Source organism: Brachyhypopomus gauderio, chromosome 2 (assembly GCF_052324685.1).
Source record: "Brachyhypopomus gauderio isolate BG-103 chromosome 2, BGAUD_0.2, whole genome shotgun sequence".
NCBI classification, from domain to species: Eukaryota; Metazoa; Chordata; class Actinopteri; order Gymnotiformes; family Hypopomidae; genus Brachyhypopomus; species Brachyhypopomus gauderio.
In genome coordinates, this window is record NC_135212.1 from 42,457,530 (window position 1) to 42,472,796 (window position 15,267).

At 43.9% G+C, this 15,267-nt stretch overlaps 1 protein-coding gene across 4 annotated transcripts in view; it reads left to right on the top strand.

The window, feature by feature from the left end:
• The window catches only part of lrrc4ba (leucine rich repeat containing 4Ba), a 39,282-nt gene that overhangs the window by 9,303 nt on the left and 14,712 nt on the right, over nucleotides 1-15,267 (top strand). Inside the window, exons 1-2 of one of the 4 annotated variants that reach the window (XM_076996603.1) lie at nucleotides 409-454; nucleotides 6,328-6,458. The exons of 2 other annotated variants lie outside the window; for them this stretch is intronic. The gene's annotated coding sequence lies outside the window, so the exon portion shown is untranslated. Of the gene's footprint in view, nucleotides 1-408; nucleotides 455-6,327; nucleotides 6,459-15,267 lie in introns of those variants that run through there. One more of the 4 variants, XM_076996595.1, reaches the window with a different exon arrangement.

Consider the following 15,267-nt stretch of genomic DNA (forward strand, 5'->3'; position numbering starts at 1 on the left):
GTGTTGTTCTGAGCACCTCGCCTTTCGGGCTCAAAGGAGAAGCTTCTGCGCCATCACCACGGCAACGGCCCAAGCTGCTGGCCAGGTTTGTAGTTCATACTGGGACTTCATGTCCCAAGCCTGCCCAGGAAGGGTAGGCAGAGGTGAACGCCTAGGTGACGACCCCATCAGCCGTCCTGCTGGTGGGGCTCAGATCTCTCTGTTCACTTAGCACCAGTGCTGTTCAGGTCCACCTGCTTACGCAAGCTCTCACCCCCTCAGGTGGAGCAACAGCTCTGTCAGGCCTTTAATGATTGAGTAATTGTCAGTAGAACAGGGCAGAGGTTAGTGGGATTCAAATGGATGTAATTGGGATTGGATCGCCGTGGTGGGAGATGGGAGAGGGTGAAAACACCAGCCAGGAAACAAAGAAGGTGTTGCTGTCTCCAATGGAAACAAAGGGAGGCCCACCGAGGTGAAAGGAGATATGTGTGTGTGTTCATGTCTGTCTGTTTATGTCTATGCCTGTGTCTTTGTGTCTCTGCCTGTTTATGTACAGTATATGTGTGTGTGTGTGTGTGTGTGTGTGTGTGTGTGTGTGTGTGTGTGTGTGTGTGTGTGTGTGTGTGTGTGTGTGTGTGTGTGTGTGTGTGTAAGTACATGTTTTATAAAGCATGTATGAACAAGTCCAAGCCAAAGTGCTGGACTGACTGTGTTTACAACCAACTTTCACCATGTCCACTTGCGATATGTGTACAAGTGTATCACACCATTCGCATTAAATACATTCATGTGTTTTCAGAGGCTAAAGTATAGAAATGTGTTTTACACTTGAATTTATGTTGAATTCTATTTTGATATCAGCTGGTGATGTGATTGCAAAGGAATGAGTGTGTATGTAGGTTTATGCATAGGTGTGTATGTGTGTGCACGTCTGTTTGGGTGTGCGTGTGCGTACATGCGTGTGTAAGTAAAAGGCCTCAGGGATAGAAGTGGAAGGCTCCAGGCTCAGTGGAGTGTGTGTGTGTGTGTGTGTGTGTGTGTGTGTGTGTGTGTGTGTGTGTGTTATAGAAAGAGACAGAGTAATTCAGTGGGGGCAGGATTCAGTGTGGTGTGTCAGTATGGATGTAATGTTAAGGAGGTTATGGGAGCACTTAGGCAGTGTTAGGGTTAAGTGAATTGCTCTCCGACTGCATGCTGAGGATCTGAAAGCCCCCTCATGAGTCAGCCGCATGTTAGAGGCATGAATGCAGGCACTGCAGGAGAGAAATGTGATGATGATGATGATGATGATGATGATGATGATGATGATGTCAGTGAACCTGTGGCATGTGACACAGCACAGTGCGGATGGAGAAGGCGCTGGTGGGAGTGGCGGCCAGCACGTCCACTCTCCACAAGTGCAGTGATGAAGAGAGACCTGGTGGAGTGAGTGTTGAGTGGTAATGGTCTTGATGATGAGGCCATTAGCTTTGTGTGATTAACCAGCAGCGGTGAGGGCGTTTGCCTCAAAGCAGTGGCCCGCTGCTTTTACAATCCCTGGTTTGTTAAGTGTGCTGAAGCTGGAGCCCTTGATCACTATACTGAAGGGCTAGAGTGCTAGAACACTCTCTGTGTGTGCTTATATATGGTAATGTAGTCACAGTATGAGCGTATGTAGGGTAATGTCACAGTGGGAGGTTGTGTAGGGTAATGTAGTCACTGTGTGTGCTTATATATGGTAATGTAGTCACAGTATGAGCTTATGTATGGTAATGTAGTAACAGTGTGTGCTTATATATGGTAATGTAGTCACAGTATGAGCTTATGTAAGGTAATGTAGTCACAGTGTGTGCTTATATAAGGTAATGTAGTCACAATATGAGCTTATGTAGGTTAATGTAGTCACTGTGTGTGTTTATATATAGGGTAATGTAGTCACAGTGTGAGCTCATGTTAGTGTACTCATTGTGTTTGCTTATGTAGGGTAATGTAGTCACAGTATGTGCTTATGTAGGGTAATGTAGTCACAGTATGGGCTTATGTAGGGTAATGTAGACACTGTGTGTGCTTATTTAGAGTAATGTAGTCACTGTGTATGCTTATGTAGGCTAATGTAGACACTGTGTGTGCTTATTTAGAGTAATGTAGTCACTGTGTATGCTTATGTAGGGTAATGTACATACTGCATTTGCTTATGGGGGCAAAAGCACTCATTGTGTGTGCTTATAGGGTAATGTAATCACTGTGTGTGCTTATGTAGGGTAATGAAGTCATTGAGTGTGTTTATGAAGGGTAATGAACTCATTATGTGTGCTTATATAGGGTAATGTACTCATTGTTTGTGTTAATGTGGGTTAATTTACTCTCTGTAAAGGTAATGTAGTCACTGTGTATGCTTATGTAGAGTAATGCACTCACATGTAAGACTACGTATTCACTGTGTGTGCTTATTTAGGGTAATGTAGTCACTGTGTGTGCTTATGTAGGGTATTGTACTCACTCTGCTTATGTAGGGCAACGCACTATGTCTGTATTGCTATGCAGAGTAATATGCCTAGCATGTTTGGCTATGTATGATAATGTGTATAATCACTCTGGTAATGAATCAAGTGTCTGTGTGGTTATATAGAGTAATGGATATAGTCAGGTTGCTGTTAGCTTGTATGTTAGCTTGGACAGTGGCTTGATTGGGATTTTGAGTTGCTGTTGAGGTTGAGTTGTGTGAGTAGTTTTATCTTGGGCTAATGGATGCCAGACTACAGGTTTTATACGGGGTAATGGATGTCAAACTACCGCCGGATCATGTGTTGGGCAGAGGAGGTGTTGTGTAGCAGAGTACAGTCAGATCATGTGTTAAGTAGAGGTGATGTTGTGTACCAGTGCCAGAGTACATAGCAGGGTTAAGGAAGGGGGGGGGTGGTGCAGGGCAGTAAGTGTTCAATGACAGATGTGTTTCCAGCTGTACAGCTGGAGGCATGCAGTGCTGTGTCCCTTAGGGCTGCCTTGTTCTGCCAGCTCAGCTGCCCTTCAGCCGCCTATTAGCAGGTGCATCAGGCGTGTTGGGGTAGGGGAAAGTAGACCTATTAGCAGGTTCATTAGGTGTGTTGGGGTAGGGGAAAGTAGACCTATTAGCAGGTTCATTAGGTGTGTTGGGGTAGGGGAAAGTAGACCTATTAGCAGGTGCATTAGGTGTGTTGGGGTAGGGGAAAGTGGACCTATTAGCAGGTTCATTAGGTGTGTTGGGGTAGGGGAAAGTAGACCTATTAGCAGGTGCATCAGGCGTGTTGGGGTAGGGGAAAGTAGACCTATTAGCAGGTGCATCAGGCGTGTTGGGGTAGGGGAAAGTAGACCTATTAGCAGGTGCATCAGGCGTGTTGGGGTAGGGGAAAGTAGACCTATTAGCAGGTGCATCAGGCGTGTTGGGGTAGGGGAAAGTAGACCTATTAGCAGGTGCATCAGGCGTGTTGGGGTAGGGGAAAGTAGACCTATTAGCAGGTTCATCAGGTGTGTTGGGGTAGGGGAACGTAGATCTATTAGCAGGTTCATCAGGTGTGTTGGGGTAGGGGAAAGTAGATCTATTAGCAGGTGAATCAGGTGTGTTGGGGTAGGGGAAAGTAGACCTATTAGCAGGTGCATCAGGCGTGTTGGGGTAGGGGAAAGTAGATCTATTAGCAGGTGAATCAGGTGTGTTGGGGTAGGGGAACGTAGATCTATTAGCAGTTGAATCAGGTGTGTTGGGGTTAGGGAAAGTAGACCTATTAGCAGGTGCATCAGGCGTGTTGGGGTAGGAGAAAGTAGATCTATTAGCAGGTGAATCAGGTGTGTTGGGGTAGGAGAAAGTGGATCTATTAGCAGGTTCATCAGGTGTGTTGGGGTAGGAGAAAGTAGATCTATTAGCAGGTGCATCAGGCGTGTTGGGGTAGGAGAAAGTGGATCTATTAGCAGGTGAATCAGGTGTGTTGGAGTAGTGGAAAGTGGATCTATTAGCAGGTGCATCAGGCGTGTTGGGGTAGGAGAAAGTCGATCTATTAGCAGGTGCATTTGTGTTGGGGTAGTGGAAAGTGGATCTATTAGCAGGTGAGTCAGGTGTGTTGGGTTAGGAGAAAGTGGATCTATTAGCAGGTGCATCAGGTGTGTTGGGGTAGGAGAAAGTGGATCTATTAGCAGGTTCATCAGGTGTGTTGGGGTAGGGGAAAGTAGATCTATTAGCAGGTTCATCAGGTGTGTTGGGGTAGGGGAAAGTGGATCTATTAGCAGGTGCATCAGGCGTGTTGGGGTAGGAGAAAGTCGATCTATTAGCAGGTGCATTTGTGTTGGGGTAGTGGAAAGTGGATCTATTAGCAGGTGAATCGGGTGTGTTGGGGTAGGAGAAAGTGGATCTATTAGCAGGTGAATCAGGTGTGTTGGAGTAGTGGAAAGTGGATCTATTAGCAGGTGAATCAGGTGTGTTGGGGTAGGAGAAATTGGATCTATTAGCAGGTGCATCAGGTGTGTTGGGGTAGGAGAAAGTGGATCTATTAGCAGGTGCATCATGTGTTGGGGTAGGAGAAAGTGGATCTATTAGCAGGTGCATCAGGTGTGTTGGGGTAGGGGAAAATGGATCTATTAGCAGGTGAATCAGGTGTGTTGGAGTAGTGGAAAGTGGATCTATTAGCAGGTGAATCAGGCATGTTGGAGTAGTGGAAATGGATCTATTAGCAGGTGCATCAGGTGTGTTGGGGTAGGGGAAAGTGGATCTATTAGCAGGTGAATCAGGTGTGTTGGAGTAGTGGAAAGTGGATCTATTAGCAGGTGAATCAGGTGTGTTGGGGTAGGGCAAAGTGGATCTATTAGCAGGTGCATCAGGAAAGTAGGGGTAGGAGAAAGTGGATCTATTAGCAGGTGAATCAGGTGTGTTAGAGTAGTGGAAAGTGGATCTATTAGCAGGTGAATCAGGCGTGTTGGAGTAGTGGAAATGGATCTATTAGCAGGTGAATCAGGCGTGTTGGAGTAGTGGAAATGGATCTATTAGCAGGTGCATCATGTGTTGGGGTAGGAGAAAGTGGATCTATTAGCAGGTGCATCAGGCATGTTCGGGTAGGAGAAAGTGGATCTATTAGCAGGTGAATCAGGTGTGTTGGGTGAGGAGAAAGTAGATCTTCGGGACAGAAATGGAAAGCCCTTCCTTCAAAAAGCTATTACCAGGACAACAAAGAGAATGATGATGATGATGATGATGATGATGATGATTCCCGATAAAGATAATCTGGTTTCACTGCACTCTGGTCACATGACATGTATCCTCAAATGGGTCACTTCCTGCTTCAGGGAGAAAAGATTTATATTGAAGTAGTGTGTGTGTGTCTGTGTAGTTGTGGACTCACTTTAATCACACCCTTTTGGAGCTGGCATTAGAGGTGGGGCAGGGATACTGGTGCTGGGTTCACAGACAGAGGCAGGAGAAGGCCTGCACATTGTGCGGTAGTGTATGATGCAGAGGGCTGGGGTTAGGTGGAGGTCTCAGCACCATCTGACTGGAGAAGGAAGGTGTTCACAAGAGTGAGAGAGTCAGAAAGATGGTGACGAACATTTAGTTTCCCACCCTAAATAGTGAAAACCGTGCACGAGAGAGAGCTGGAGTGAGGGAAAGAGTGAGAGAAAGAGGGATAAAAGATAATGCAGGTGACAGAGATTCAGAAAGAAGAAAAGATGAGATGGTGAGTCAGAAAATGAAAAAGTGAAAAGAAAAATGAGAACGACAGGGGCGGAGAAAAAGCGAGGGGTGCATGCTGTGACGTCAGAGTTATTAGTGCCGTGTACGAGGCCCTCTGCACTGACTGGGGCACTGAGTATGCTAAGTGCCATCATGTTCACCCACTCACTCAGTTACCTCTCTCTCTCTGTCTTTATCTCCTGGTGCTGCTCTGATGCACCCTCTCCCCCACCCCCAACTCTCTCCCTTTGTCTCTGTCTCTATCTCTCTCGCCCTTTATCTCTCGGTGTGCCCTGTAGTGTCTGTAGGATATCAGTTGCCTTCTGAGATCCGGCCAAATCACATCAAATCACTTCATTTATCCCTCTTAGTTCCTTGTCCCTCACCCTGGTCCTTCACCCTGGACCCTCACCAGGTCCTTCAGCATGGGTCATGTGCCCTGGATCTCACGCACTGGCTCTCACGCACTGGCTCTCACACCCTGGGTCTCACGCACTGGCTCTCACGCACTGGCTCTCACGCCCTGGGTCTCACGCACTGGCTCTCACGCCCTGGGTCTCACGCCCTGGGTCTCACGCCCTGGATCTCACGCACTGGATCTCACGCACTGGGTCTCACGCACTGGGTCTCACGTCCTGGTCATTCCTTTGCTTTTCCTGTCCTACCGCCTGCAGACCCTGCAGCACTGAATGAGCGTGAGGTCCCAGGACCCAGGCCAGTGATGCAGGCATCCCTGCTGTGGAGCCTCAGAGCAGGGCTACGGACGTCAGGAGCGCCTGCCTTCAGGATAGGGATGCTCAGGATGGTAAGTGTGAGGCAGTTACTATGGCAACCTGGGTCTTCCATTTTGCACAGCGTGGGAGAGGGAGAGAGGGAGAGAGAGAGAGAGAGAGAGAGAGAGAGAGAGAGAGAGAGAGAGAGAGAGAGAGAGAGAGAAAGAGGGTTGGAAACAAGGAAAGATGGGGTGTGGAGACGAGTGGAGAGACATAGGGATGGGGAAAGGTGTAGAGATGGGTGGACTGATATAGAGACAGAGAGATAACTGAAAATTCTCAGTTGTTGAGTTCTGAGAAATAAGAAGTAGTGATTGGAAAAAAGAGATTTACAAAATATACCGAATCTTCATCAGAAAATTGAGAAAAATCCACAAAAGTACAATCCTTTGCAACCCGTTTACTTTAACTCCATTAAAGTGAGGAAGAAGAAGAAGTAGAAGAAGAAGAACTACTTGGAATAAAAAGGTAGAACAAAATAGCCAATTAATTTTACAAATGATTAGCAGTCGATTATCAGATCACTGAGATCATGCCACTGAACAAATACAAGAGACATTGTTGAAATTCAATTAATGCAAAAATCTTTGATTTCCAAATTTAGATCTATCTTTATATTCTGTTGTTGTGTTTGTATATCAAAGTATATTAGGTTTATGCAGAGCCGGAGTGGCTAATCGGGAGATTCGGGAGGATTCCCGATGGGCCGGCTCATGTCAATCTCTAGTTTGGGCCGATTGGGAGGGGAAAATAATTTTGGGCCGGATTTGGGCATGAAACTCCCGGGCTGAAAAAGTGTCCCACTCCGGCCCTGGGTTTATGTATTAAAACATTTCACATTGCAGATCAGGAAAGTCAAACATAAAACAGCATTTTTTTCAGCATTTTAACTTTTTACAATGTAAAACAGGGGTGCTCATTACGTGATCGCGAAGGAAGTGTCGGTCGATCGCGAAGGAATGTGCGTAGATCGCGCCACATAAAATAGTAGTAGATGAATCGCACATCTGCACTGACGGTTGTATTTTGATTGACATTCACGGTAGCCAATCTGCAATCCACTCAACAAATTACGTTCGCCCCCCCCCCCCCCCCCCCCCCGCTCAACAAATTACGGTCGCCGCCACCCCGGTAGATCTTTCTGACTTGGTCATCTTATAAGTAGCTCGCAAGCTGAAAACTGTGGGCACCCCTGATGTAAAACAAAACAATGGAACTAGAAAATGTATCCTCAGCATCTTGGCCCCGCCCCCTTTATCTACCCTGCTGTATCTACATCTGAGCATTCCAGACAGCATCATACACAAGCAGCACTGTGATCAACCAAAGACTTTATTTGCTGAGTATTCAAAGAAAGGAATCAGAAGCATCATGGGTAATCTATATTCCTACACAGAGAACACTAGTGCATGACACTAGGCTTCCTGGCATCATTACAGCTCCATTATCAAGAGAGGCATCTGCAAAGGCCAGCAAACTGTCGTGTTTGAGGATGGGGAGAGATTGTGTGATATATGGCTTTTATCACTTAACATATACCAGAGTGGCACAATTCTGATGCAAGGAAATAAGGATGCTGCTTCTAGATTTTCATCAAAGACTTTACACAGCATAAAGAACAGGCAGCGGTCACACCTCACATAAGTAATGGTCTCCCATGAGGAAAGAAATCACAATCCAGTGGAAGACCAGTGTAAACTAATCTCATTTCCAGTGTTAACCAATCCCAGTGCTATTCCAGTTGAAGACCAGTGCCAACGCCCAGAGCCACCAGTCTCCAGTACCAATATTCAGAGAGAGAGGAAAAACCTCTCCCTCCTGGAGATGGAAGTCATAGAGTTCACAGATTATATATAATCTCACTTCAACATCAGTGAAGGGAATGGAGACGGGAACTGGAGAATAACCAAAGTAAAATGATCAGACGAGCTGAAAAAACAAAAATGGAGACATACGAGAGCTCGCACAGGTCAAGAGAATGTTCAGTGAGGAACACCTCATACATGGTCTGAAGGAACATCTAAACAGTCATATTCAGGTACCAGTATAAGGCCCACACCTGCCAGGGATATATTCAGGTGCCAAGACTGACGTCCACCAACCTGCAGAACACTCTGAAGGTATGGATTGTGGTCTCAGTCTACCATTGCTCCCTATTGCTGGCCCAGATAGAGAAAACCCCAGGGAAACTCCACTGCTGTCCGACCCCAGTGGAAAACACATAGTAGAGAAATGTCGACTGTTTCATATGCCAATAACAAAGCTGCTGTGAAAAGCACTCTTGAGATCCACCAAGGCACACAGAGGTCCATGCAAGCACATAATCACCCTCACTGGAATAAACGGCCTATGACCTCCACAAGGTCCTGCTGCACTGAAGGAAGTGGCCATCTGTGCCACCGAGAGATTCCCAGAAGCAAAGATTTCTATGTTCTCCTCCTGCCATTCCACGGAGTCCAGGACAATAACGAGTAAGTGTCCAGAGCCTGTGCAGATGACAAATGTACACACTGTATATCATAAAGATGTCCGTTCCCATCACACGCATGACCGTGTGCACATGCATGTCCTTGGAAGCAGCAGCAACTGGCAGAGTATAACACGACAGAAAATCAGATCCTCAAGGCCCAACTCCATGACAAACTGAACTACCAGCCAGAGCAAGTGGTGGAAGAGATACGTACATTGCATATCGCAAAGAGCTCAGAACAGAACCAGATACGTCATTGAGTCAACATCATCTGTTCAAAATTCAGACAAAAGCAATCTTACAATACAGTAACTTACTACTGCATTCACATTTCAATTAATTTACAAATTGTAATAAAATGTAATTTAAAAACCAATATGTAGAGAGAGCATATGTAGCATTTAGAATATATATTCTATTTAGATTATTTATGACTTAATCTAAAATTATTTGGTCCAAGAATGGCATTCCAATACATTTGTAAACAAAACCTTAGGTAAGGTGTTCAGCGATAATCTGAAACATACTGATATTGTTCCAAGAAACATGAAGGTATGACACTGATGAGACTGCAACCTGTTCCAGTAGACTTGTGCCAGGGATGTTAACGTTTCATCACCATAAGAGTCTAAAATCACACGGGACTGTGATTCAAGCAGGATAATTATCTGGCATAAGAAGGAGAAACATCAGTTTGTCTCTTTTGCACAAAAATCACTTTACCTTGGTACAGTATATATTCCTCAACATGTCTCCCTTTATTTCTAAGAAGGACACTTTCCTAATTTACTTTAAGTTAGAGACATACTTTGATCTGAATGTAAGGGATGGTACAGAAATAGATTATATTGACAAGACAAGTTCAATTCATAGAGATGATATGTTAAGCAAAACTCCAAACATCATCCAAACAAACAGAAAAAAAACATTTTATAAAGCTTAATTAAAAATCTTTAAATAGTAAATGGCAGATCAAGACAAGACTCCTTTGGAAGGTGTACCTATTCTCCATAGTCAAGCTATGCTATGCTATGGTGGATTGCTATCCAAGAGACACAGACTCTGGCTTCATTGGTAATTACAATCATAGTTTACAATAAACTAAATGACCTCCCAGAAGTCTCTCTTCAATCAACAGTGTTATAGCTATTAAAACACAGATTCAAATGGAATGAAATAAACACTAAACATTTGAATAAATTTTGAAGAACTGTGAGATCATAACTATATTTAATATAATTGCCTGCTTACCATCAAAATGCCAAATCCTGAAGGAATAAATACTGCTACATGTGACATGAATAACACTGTTGAAACACTGGCTAAGGTGTGGAAATACTGGCTAAGATGTTAATTACACGTGCGAAAAATGTTGAAATACGTTAAAATATGGTTACAGTGTCAAATGTCACAATAGAAATCTTACAAACGGCCAAACCACTCTAAACAAAGAAGTGACCATAGGTTTGATAATGACTGCTACACTCAAGGAAGAATCTATTATCTAATTAAGAAACAGACATAAGTGCAATTTGTTCAAATGTTTTAAAATATTACACATCACTGCTGAGAAACACAAAAGGTAGATTCTTAAGAATAAAACTTGATTGAATTGAAAAGAAAATAGATGAGAAGAATATTTTTTCAAAAAATTTGCACAATATGGAAAACTTTGGCAGACTACACTAGACTATTCCAACTCTGAACCACATTTGGGGAAAATACATAAATTAATTCAAACATCCAAGGACTGCTATACACAAAACACACATTTACAAAAGAGACAAATGTAACCTGAATAATTACAAAGGCATTTGTGTGTATGCTAATCTAGGGAAGATATTCTGGATTATTATAAATGCCCATCAGACCATATATGTACCCTATATTTTTGTTACATTCTCTAATTGTGATAAATATGACACCAAATCATAGAAAATGAATCACATTATTTTTTTGACATAGTATTTGAATCAATTTGTTCTGAGTGCTTATAGTTTAAACTTCTTCAAAAGGTAATAGGTGGGAAAACATTTCTTATTATAAAGTCAACAACATTGACATTTAAATAGTAAATGTGTGGAAGGAATTGACAGGAATTGACCAGAATTCTCGCAGCAGTGCTGTGGAGTGACTCAGGGGTGTATCTTAGTTCCTACACTATTCAACATTAACACAGATGACCTTGCAACAGCACTGGACCAGTCTGACATCTTGGGCCTAACAGTACATGATGCTGAAATCAAGTGCTTGCCTTAGGCTGATGACCTGGTGCTCATGTCAACCACAGAACAAGGTTTACAGGAAAGTCTACCACTCCTAGAGTGGGACTGCTAGAAGTGGGTTGTAGTAGTTTACCTGAGCAAAACAAGAATCATGATCTCAGGAGAATGTCAATGTTTCCTATAGAGGAAACATGTTAAAGCAGCTTCAATATCCTATGGTGAAAACACATTACAGTAAAACCAGCTACATTTTCCTGGGTATTGACATTCATTAGGCACCTTCAGTCTCCAAGCTATTGGAATTTACACAAAACATTCCGTCCTGGACATGTCCAGGAAAAGTACAAGAAATTTCCAGGAAAAATACAGGAAATGCCTCCTGAACCAGCAGCACAGCACATCTGAACCTTTATTCCCCAACACATCAGCATACAAAGAAGAACAATGAATACTGGCAATCACTACATCACTCAGTCAGACCGCACCACACTCAGTCAACTTCGAAGCTCTTCTGGCCAGCCGCCTGTGCTCAGAGTCCCTCCCTGTCTGCCCACTGGCCCTAGACATGACAGGGCATCAACGTCTACACTCCTGCCCCTCCTTTACAAACCCAGGACAAGACACAGGCAAGATTTGAACCCTCCAATACAATGAAATATGGAAGCATCATGTAAATCATCAAAGAAAACTAAAACACTATTGATCCTTAAATCACAACATCAGTCTGCAACACTATCTAAATATTAAACTTGTACATGAAAAGAAAATTTAAAAAAATCTAGAATAAGTGACTACCTAGAAGCGGAAAGAGGCAGACATCATAAAACCTGGAAGCCATGAGAGGAAGGGCTGTGTAAGCACTGGGATTTAATGGAAACAGAAAATGAAACACATTTTTTATCTCTATTGTCCAATGTATAATTTAATAAGCGATACACTCTTTTAAAAAATGTAGTTGCTTGATAAAGTGAGTGTGCTACTTGGAGAGGAAGCTGAGATAGTCACCACAGCAGCTGAGCGAGTGTCAGCGCTGCAGCACTCAGGGAAGGAGATTTAAGAAATTGCTTGGAATGTTTAGGCTAAATATTATTATGTTTACTATTTCCTTTCCTTCCTACTTTCCTTCTTTTTGCATATCATTTCACTTTTGTTCCACTTTGATAAATTTGTGTAATCACAATCATGAAATAATGGATGCTAAAGTAAATTAATGAATGATGAGAGCGAGACAGAGAAACACAAAAGAGACAGAGAGAGAGGGAGAGAGAGACAGTCAGTGTATTTAAGTGAAGGAGAGACATTTATATGAGAGAAGGACAAATGTGTAAAGAGAGAAGGAGAGACGTGTATATGAGAGGAGAGACGTGTATATGAGAGAAGGAGAGACGTGTATATGAGAGGAGAGACGTGTATATGAGAGAAGGAGAGACGTGTATATGAGAGAAGGAGAGACGTGTATATGAGAGAAGGAGAGACGTGTATAAGAGACAAGGAGAGACGTGTATATGAGAGAAGGAGAGACGTGTATATGAGAGAAGGAGAGACGTGTATATGAGAGAAGGAGAGACGTGTATATGAGAGAAGGAGAGACGTGTATATGAGAGAAGCAGAGACGTGTATATGAGAGAAGGAGAGACGTGCATATGAGAGAAGGAGAGACGTGTATATGAGAGAAGGAGAGACTTGTATATGAGAGAAGCAGAGACGTGTATATGAGAGAAGGAGAGACGTGTATATATGAGAGAAGGAGGCTGTCCAGTGAACTATGCCCACTCTCACACACATACTCACACACATGCACACACACTCATACACCTCATTCTCCCTCACACAGATATTGATGGTACTATGTGGAGAGATACACAGTATGAATCTCCACGGTGACAGGATGCCATGGAGATATCTATCAGTCAGGATGTGTCATTGTTTCCATGGCGACATACAGCCGTGTATGTGTTGTGTGAATGTTTTGTTCTCTGTTCTACTGTCCAATTTTAAGAAAGGATGTTTAAACATATGTGTGTTAAGCTAGTGATTGAGCCAAAGTCAGGGGTAAGACTAGGGTCATGTCAGGAGGCAGGACCAGTGCACGACTTACAACAATCTGACGATTGGGAACAGGATCAGGATTATAGCAGGTGGTGCAACCAAGTTTCTGCTTGAGGGATGCAAGTTTCTATCAGGCAGTAGAACCAGGCTTTAAAAAAGGGGGTGGGGCCCGGATTATAAGTGGGGGCAGGTCTAAGCTTACAGCTGGAGGTGGGTGCAGGCTTCTGCAGGGGCTAAACACATTCCTATATATAGGTCCTATAAACACACGCACGCACGCACGCACGCACACACACACACACACACACACACACACATTCCTGCTTACACTTCTGTGTTCAGGTGCTCTGTATAGCACATTTTTTACATGCACACCTGCCACTGAGGTCACACACACTACTGCAACCTAACAAAAAGAATAATGCAGAAAATGTTGAGTTTGAGGAAATACACATGAAATACATACACATATCCACCCAGCACCCCCCGCTCTCTCTCTCTCTCTCTCTCTCTCTCTCTCACACACACACACACACACACACACACACACACACACTCACACACACACATTCACATTTCATAGCCACACGATGAGCCGCATAAAAAAACACAAGCTAAGCACACACACAGGAACTTTAGAGGAAGAGAGTGAGGAAAGTGAGGGAAAAAGAAAGAGAGGGGAAAGGAGAGAGAGAAAGGAGAAGAAGAAAGAGGCAGAATGGGAAAGAGAAGGGGAGGGAAAGAAGTGCTGAGGTTAGTTCTTTCAAAAATAGCTGGAAGTGTGGAATGGTGAGGAGGCAGCTTCTGTGCTGCCATGACAATTCACATGCCTCTGTGACAGTTTACATGCCTCTGTACTGCCATGACAGTTTACATGCCTCTGTACTGCCATGACAGTTTACATGACTCTGTACTGCCATGACAGTTTACATGACTCTGTACTGCCATGACAGTTTACATGCCTCTGTACTGCCATGACAGTTTACATGACTCTGTGGCAGTGTACAAACCTCTGTAACAGTTCACATGCCCATGTGACAGTTTACATGACTCTGTGCTGCTGGGATTGACAGTTTCATGCCTCTGTGTTGCAGTGATAGTTTACATGTCTGTGGTAGTTTACATGCCTCTGTGTTGCAGTAATAGTTTACATGTCTGTGACTGTTTACATGTCTGTGATAGTTACATGCCTCTATGTTGCAGTGATAGTTTACATGTCTGTGACAGTTTCCATGCCTCTGTGTTGCAGTAATAGTTTACATGTCTGGCAGTTTACATGCCTCTGTGTTGCAGTGATAATTCACATGCCTCTATGTTGCAGTGATAGTTTACATGTCTGTGACAGTTTACATACCTCTGTGTTGCAGTAATAGTGTACATGTCTGGCAGTTTACATGCCTCTGTGTTGCAGTGATAGTTTACAAGTTTGGCAGTTTACATGCATCTGTGTTGCAGTGATGTGAAAGTTTACAGGCCTGTGTAAATGGCTGAAACACATCTTGGTGAATGACCCCAGGATCTCCCACCCACCTCCAGCCACCAGTGGCTGAGTGTATCAACATGCTTAACGCTCCAAAGTGCCGATTAATGTTTTGCTAGAAGTGTGTGTGCAGAGTAGATTGGGGATGACGTTGTTTGTGTGTGTGTGTGTGTGTGTGTGTGTGTGTGTGTGTGTGTGTGTGTGTGTGTGTGTGTGTGTGTGTGTGTGTGTGTGTGTGTGTGTGTGTGTGTGTGTGCATGCCTGTATGCATATGTGCGTGTGCAATCATGTGTGTTTAAATACCACCCTTTGGTATTTATAAGTACTTGTGATGTGTTGAAAATCAAGAAGCTGAAGGTTTCAGGTCTATGTCACTGAGATGTAAGTGCTGAATTCAGTATAGGTTGAAAGAGTCACCATCTCACCACCTCACTACCTCATCATGTCATCCCCTCTTTACCTCACCACCTCATCACCTCACTACCTCATCACCTCACCCCCTCATTACCTCACCACCCCATCACCTCACTACCTCATCACCTCACGACATCACCACCTCATTACCTCACCACCCCATCACCTCACTACCTCATCACCTCACGACATCACCACCTCAT